The sequence below is a fragment of the Strigops habroptila genome, chromosome 4, assembly GCF_004027225.2.
Source record: "Strigops habroptila isolate Jane chromosome 4, bStrHab1.2.pri, whole genome shotgun sequence".
In the NCBI taxonomy this organism is placed as follows: domain Eukaryota; kingdom Metazoa; phylum Chordata; class Aves; order Psittaciformes; family Psittacidae; genus Strigops; species Strigops habroptila.
In genome coordinates, this window is record NC_046358.1 from 41122879 (window position 1) to 41130733 (window position 7855).

A 7855-nucleotide genomic window follows, 5' to 3' on the forward strand; every position below is an offset into this window, starting at 1 on the left:
ACAGTTGACCTTGGCTAAAAGATGGGGACTCGTATTTAAAGCATTCACTCATTCATGTTTAAGAGATGTCATGGTAAATAAATAATGACTGTTTACACTTAGTCCTAAGTGTCTTATTTTTCCACACTATAGGCAGCTATTTGGCTGAGATGGTATCATTCACTGATCTAATCACACTGTACCTTTTTTCTCACTTGAATTGTACTTTTGGCTGTCACTTGCTCTTTTGAACAAAGGTTTATGTTATTAAAAGATATCATAATAGCATAGCTTTTTTTTACTAAATTGATATTCAAATCAATAACGATAAGGGCAATCTTCTCTTTGTACCTAGAAAAATGTACCATCTGCATTTGGCTTCTGATATTCTGCTGTGAGCAAAATTTAAGCATAAGGAAGTGTTTAAGACTCCCCTTAAGTTAAACTGCAATTCTAAGTATTTTATAATCTTCATAACAGTCAGAGCCAGCAAAATCGACCCTGTATATTTTTATTTCATTTCTGCTGGATCATATGATATTTAATAATTGGTTCTGGCACCTCTTTGCAAATTATTATAACTTTGAGATTCAACAGTTTTATTGAACATATGGGCAGCACAGTCTCAGAACATATATATCATACAGACTATCAAGGGGATCTTCTGTCATGTTTTGGTGAGCTTTAAAGGGTCAGGTAAATTTTGTTGGGTAGATTTGTGCTGTGTTTCCTCATTCTTTGTTTTGTGTTTATTTTAGTGGACTACTTTTTTTTTCCCCCTACGTTGAAATTCTTTCCTGTAAAGAATGACTTCATCCACAACTGCATTTGTTGATATTGACATGTGTACCACTGTGTCAGGCTTCTAGGCAGTATTGAAAAGCAGCAGCTGGAATGGGCAGGAAAGACAATCTTTAGACCTTAGTGCATGACTTTCCTATCACATGGTACCATATTGTATCAGTGTTTTTTTCAATTAACACTACATAAAGTTGCTGAAAGCAGAAGACCTCATTATATCAATGAAAATGAACATGCTTAAGATGTCTCATAATTGATAGTGTACGTGATGGAAATTTGATAACAAAATTCAAGTGACCTTTTAGGAAACATATACACTGCAATATACTTATGTATGGAAAAATAACATGCTTTCTTGCAACAAGGTTTCTTAAAGTAATGCTATTTTGGTGCAGCTCTCGCTTCTGCATCCATACCTAATCTGTTTTCATCTATGAGTCCCTATCATTTGCTGTATTAAACTATACATGAATAGAAGCAATTGTGCATTCCCTGAATACACAAATGTCCCATAGATTTTCAGTGGGAAATGTGCATGTGTGAAAGAAATAATATTCAGCTATTATGTAGATTGTAAGCAAATAATTGCATAACAAGTTGTACTGAAAAAAAATAGAGATGGCGCTGATACATGTATGTACGTGTGTGTATATCTTAAAAAAGGAAGCCTATTTTGCTGAAACTGCTAAACTATAAATGGTTTATTTTATCTTAATTCTGCTAAAAAGCTCACCATTGTACCAAAGTATTTTCTCCTCTATTGCCTTCATCAAGGTTATGAAGATGAAGAATTAAGAGCTTGATCAGCATTTACATATTTTTCAGTGCTTACTTTTACTATCCCAGGCTGCATTTTTATTCAGGGGGTTTTTAAATCCTTCTCTTAAAACTCATTTATAGAGATCACACACATAGGAAATACCAAAAGAAAAAACATCTCGTGGTTTTTGTACCTTTTGCTTTTTATTGGCACATATTCAATTGACATTCACAGCTAAGGTTGGGAAATATTAGTTAGGATAGTCATCTGTGAAAGTAAATTACGTGAATTCTGCTAATGAGTTTGAATAGCAGTTTAAAGGCATATGTATACCTGATTGACTCCATAGAAGATGTATAAATACTTAAAAGTACTGGAAACCAGAATTATTGTATCATCTTTAGGAAGTAAAGCTCTTAGAACATGAACTATTTTTTTTGATTACTTGCCTGGCATAATTTGAACCAGTAGGTGGAGTGCTTGCTAATAATAATAGCATGTACAGATCTTAGTATACACAGAGGGCAAGATACTTTTCATACTATAAACCGATAAAATCATATTTGCTTTAGGCTTCTTGTATTGGTATAATTAGCTAGAAATAGCATTAAAAAGGCAGAGATAAAATATGCGTAGATATATAGCTGTCTTTCAGAAAATAGAAGCAAACACAGTTTGGAAAAGCCAAACATCACTCAGAAGAGGTCTTTTGGAAAAATATTAAGCATAACTTGATTAGTAGAAATCTGGGTTTTGTTGTTATTTTAGTTTACCTTTGTTGTTGTTATTTTCTTTTTTTTTTTTTTTCCTTTTTTAAATAAAGATAGATACTTTTTCAAGCACATCTCAAATTCTAAAGATTAAAAATCTTCCATGGTATAGTTTCATAGTTTCATTAAAATCCAAGGTTTTATACACCAACAGACACATAGACTGTCATTATGACCTAGTGGTATTTCTATAATGGAATGTAAGTTCAGATAAGAGGAATCTGACTACTACTTTATGAACTTCAGTTTTTCAGAAGTTTTCATTTTAGAGCCTAGGAGTGCCTGAAATGTCACAAAGATTTTGGTAACAAAGCTACCCAAACTCCTGTACTTTTGAGTACATGCTGAAAAAATAAGCCTTAAAAGTGGCAAATGGCAGAGATAGATAGATAATCCAAATTTCTTTTTTCGTAGATGAAAAGGAGCCTCCCCTTTAGGAAACAAAATGATATCCATGTATATTCACACTTCTGTTTCACTCTCCAGTTCAAGAACTATTACAGCTGTAATGGAAAAGTTTTAAAGAAAGTTAAATTGTATCCCCCCCAAAAAAAAACATGTCTAGTGATATAAAATGCCCAAAACCTCCAAAAAAAAAAAAATAATATCCAAACCCTGCAATATATTCTGGTGAGTTATTTCAAACACAAAACTGAATGTGTGTCCTTTGTGAGAGTGCTCTAAATTCTAAAAGAGTACACATATGGAAAGCACCTTGATTCAAAACTTACCATGACTCTTTTTGATAGAAAAATTGGCCCCCTTTCCTCATTTTTTTTTAAATTCAGGACTTTAGCACCTAACTCTAGGAATCAATTTAGCTCTGAGAACTCAAGGGGAGGATGTTACCTCCAGACTAGGCCAGTCTAAGATATGTGATCCCAGAGGAAGGCAATATTTGAAACACAACTTCACCTTTTCAGTTACCCAATGACTACTTTAAGTGTCTTTCTACTCATCTTATGAGCTGTGGTGCACCTTATTTTTAGGTACAGAAATCTAGTATTATGGAGAGGGTATGTCCTGTTTTGAATTTAAGACCAGATCCAAAATAAGCAAGATCTTATGCAAAGAAGGGATCTTCACTTGCAGTTGCCTATAAATGAAAACGGTTATTTGGTCTGACCTCTGGAGGATTCCTCGTATTTTTCCTTCAAAGTTCTTGAAGTACTTCATCATATCTGCTTGGTGTCCAGAACTCCTTCATATTTGGTGAGGATAGAAGCTGGCTTCCACCAAAATGAAAGCGAGTGCCACAAATCAGACATTCCTTCTCCCAAGTGGCTGAGAGTTACTCAATGGCTAATCCTCACAGTATTGCTATGTGTCTCAGAAAACTGTGATCCTCACAAAGTGCTGTGCACCTGCTACACTCTTCTTAGAGACAACTGAAAGTGGTGTCTCACTTTTATACAATTGTCTTTCCTGTGAAATGCAATCAATAAAATCCTTTTCCTTCATTGCCTATGGGTGACTAATCCTACATTTCCTTTTTTTCAAAGAGATGCCCTACAGAATGACTTAAGTGTTGGAGTGTCACTTTCTATCCTTTCCACTAAAGCTTTCAGAAGAGAAAACCATAAGAAAACATAGCTAAGCAAGCTGTTGGAGTGTTAATTTAGGAGAAACATGTGAGTTCTAATCCCTTGATTCAAGTCCTGTTTATGTATTTTATGTTAAATCTAAACAACCATAGAAACAACTTCAGCTTAGGTGTATTTACATTAATTCTGGGAATTGTTAGAATTGCAAAGGAAAAACATAAACAGAAAATACAATAAACTTCAAATAGTAACAATACAGTAAAAAAATTCTTATTTTCTTTTTGGTTTACATAGATGATGCATATTGTGGTATGCACAAAGATGGGACAAAGAAAAACCTTCATTTGTTCTGCAAACATTGTAAGTGAAAAAGCAGACTGAATTCAATCTGCTTAGACAACTTTCTTGCAATTGATATTTGAAGGCACTACAGTAGTGAAAGCTGTTGGTACAAAATTCATTTTTAGTTTTGCATGGTCAACTTTCACATACCTTTCAAGATATCTTTTGACATCTGCCCTAAAAGAACACTTCAAAGTGCTACTGGTCATGATAGTTTAAGACAGAAGACTAATAGTGCTAAAAAATGGATTTTCTCCTTTGCATCAAAACCAGGTTTCTCACAGAGCTGAGTGAGGAAATCTTGAGATTGTCTTACCACAAATCACACCCTAAGTCCTACTATTTGAATGGATATATTTTCACTCTTGTTTTATTCAAGCCCACTCTACTGTTTTTTCCAGGCCTATTATCATATATTTTATCATAATCACAATGCAGCATTTCTAGTGATCTGCTTTTACCGTTTGAGACTTGAAAGACAACTATGTGAGTCTGCAACTGCCCAGGCCAATTGGATAAACTCAGATTATTTATTTAGCAAGACTGGCATCTAGCAGTGAAAGATACACTGGGACAGTTACATTCTATAGTAATGTGAAGTATACTTACAGTTCATTATCATTTGATTAGATTTTGTGACCATGAACTGTTTTAAAGATATAATTTTTTTAAACTTTTTAAAGTTGTAGACATGTTGTTGTTATATGTCATCTTACCTGTACGCATATACCATTAATTTCTAAGCATTGTACAAAGACTGTATACCAATATATATTTTACATACTGTATATGCATATTTTAACATGTTTACTCTTAAATCAGAAGGTGTGCAAATAAATTCAGATCAAGCTCTAAACTTGATCTGAAGCAATATCTTGTTGTAAATATCTTATTATATTTGGATGTGACTTCTAGTCCAATATTCCAAGAGCGCTGATTGTCATGAGGTCGCAGTGTTTAGTCTTTAGATAACATTCCTCCCAATTAAGGAAAAACTCATTCAAAAAAAAGTACATTTGCCTTGATATAAGTAATTAAATTGGGGTAGGTTTACTATTTACGATTTCCATGCCTTTTATTTGAAGATTATTTTATGAGGAACCAACTTAATAAGTTATCTAAAATCTAGATAAAGCGTTATGCAAGACTGCCTGTAACAGATCAATTCAGTATCAATATTACTTACCCAGAAGTTCCTAAGATGTTCATTAAATAAAGCAGCAGCTTTCTTGGAAGAAGCCTACCTTGCCTTACAATCATACAGAGACACAGTCAGGCAACTCTCACAATGTGTCTATGGCAAACTTGTCTAGTCAAAATTCACTTTTTCAACTCTTCACCCCATCTCCAGCCTGAGAACCTCAAGAAGCGAGGTTGACATTTTAGCTTCATTATTCCATTTCAAGTCATTATTCCATTTCAAACAAGTTGTGCCCATCTTGCACAGGTGTGCATCTGAAAAAAAGAAGACTGGTTAATCCACAGAGTAATCTCTTATGAGTCCTTTACACCTTCTCTTGCCTGTGCCAATGCTCAGCTGTCTGTATTCAGCTGCATGTTGGATTCCCCTAGTGCTCTGTTCCATGAATCATGACAAGGTGATGATTGTCATAGTATCTGATTTGCTGGCTTTGGAACAAAGGACTGTGCACCACAAATCCTCCATACATATCATGTAACACATTAAAAGTGAATAATTTTTTGGGTTTTTTCCCATTCCAAAAATCAAAGCAATAGGGTCATTACAGATTCCTTCATAAAACTGTGCTGATCTCATTTACTCACTGAAATTTATTAATGAAATGACAGGCAGTGTCTGAATGGCTTAGATCCTGATGAAGTTGTAGGTCCAGGACGTTAAGCATCATTTTCAAGAAGGCTTGGAGCTTTAATCTTGCTGTGGCTCCCAATGTCACCTCAGTTTCTAGTATGATCCAAAAGCCTTGTGGATATGCACCTGAGAGGTCTTTTTCTGCTTTTACATACTCCTCAGTCCTCTACCCCTCCCCCCATTATTTATCTCTTTTTATTCTGCATGTGTCATTGCTTATGTACACACTTAACATATTTTTATTCCTCTCATTTGAAAAAAAATATTCTGAGTTCACTTGCTTTTTTGTCAGTTGTCATTCATTTTACCTTGTTTTGCTTGCTTCAGTATGTTACTTCCCCTTATATTGTGAACTATGTCATCTGTGCCAATGTACATCCCTTGATAGTGAGTATGCAGTAGACTTTACTGAGAAATAGAAAAGAGAAGTGTTAGCCACTGCTCTCACCAAGATTATATTCTCTCTTAATAGAAGCTGTTGATAGATCCTGCGAGGCTACAACACTTAGGGTGTTGACTTGTGGAATGAAATCCTCTACACACAAGCACAGCAAAATATTTTGGTGAAAAGTAATTATCAGAAATAGTGACACGAGTAAATTAGTTAACTACATTTCAGCAGGAAGCTTGAGTTACCCCTGCCCGTTCTTGTTCCAGACCCATCTAAAATCAGCAGTTCAGCTTAATGATGTCACAACATTTGCCAGGCTGTGGGCACTGAAGATAAGACGTGAAAATACTCCCACTGAATCAGATCCCCTCCTCTCACTAAGCGCAGTTAAACAGCCCATCTGTCTCACATTGGAACTGTTATCTTTGAAACATCATTCTATTATTACCACAGTGGTTCTAAAAAACTGTCCTTAATTTTAGACATCTTACAAGCAAGTTTTTAAATTCTCTGGATATTGTTAACCCAGATCTGAAACACTGACACTGAACAATGCTAGGAAGCTCCTCTCAGTAGGATATGGCTCAAGTACTGCACATCACCATTCATTTACCAAGGGTAACCTTTTGTGAAATACAGATATCTGACATTAAAAAAAAATCACAACAAAGAATCCGACCCCTCCCTAATCTCTAATATTTTTGAAAGTGTGAATTGAAGAGGACTGAGAGACAGATGGGTCTGGATGATCAAGTTACCTGTTATAGCAGCACATCTGCCAGGGCAGTCAATCACTGTGATGTCTCTGACAGGTCGATGGAGACTGAGTAAGAAAGGCTAATGCAGAGAGAAGCCGAGGAAGGGCTGCCCTCCTGCCTGTCTCTTGGGTTTGACTGGTCTGAAAGCTGCACTTGAATTTGCTCCGGTTAAAAAAATCTGTCTGTAGCACACAGATCCAAGGAAAAAGATTTCAGTCACGCAAAAAAAATCCGAGTGCATTGAGCAGGCATAATTGTGAAATAGAACCATTCTTGATGTTGTTTGGAACTTTTTTGTTTCAGGAATCAATCAAAAATGGAAAAAAGATGGATTAATATAAATATATTTTGGCAAAATCGTTTCATAACAAAGAAAATGATAACGATGAATCATTGGAATAGAAAGAAAGGTTAAGACTGTCAAGTAACAAAACAAAATAAACTGTGGCACTGGAGTAGTTTATTTTTTCTGAATCTATGATTACATTAATTTGCATTAACCATGATGTCTTTCTTCGGTGTTTTCCAGCGTATTTATTTTCAGAGCTGCTGCTCTATATGCTAAGGTTAATTGTCCTGCAAAAAGCTTACACTAGGAAGTACTGAGTACCAAGAAGGGTTTTCACAGTTACAACAACTTCTAGATTTTTGTTACATATTGCTTATGTGTTAAAATGAG

General features: G+C 35.0%; 1 long non-coding RNA gene across 1 annotated transcript; it reads right to left on the reverse strand.

The window, feature by feature from the left end:
* Positions 1-3093: 3093 nt before the first annotated feature.
* Positions 3094-7464, reverse strand: LOC115606642. Its single transcript, XR_003990952.1, has 3 exons — positions 7177-7464; positions 6336-6435; positions 3094-5651 (listed from the first exon to the last, which is right to left on the reverse strand). It is a non-coding gene; the product is annotated as an uncharacterized LOC115606642 (long non-coding RNA).
* Between the last annotated feature and the right edge of the window lie 391 nt (positions 7465-7855).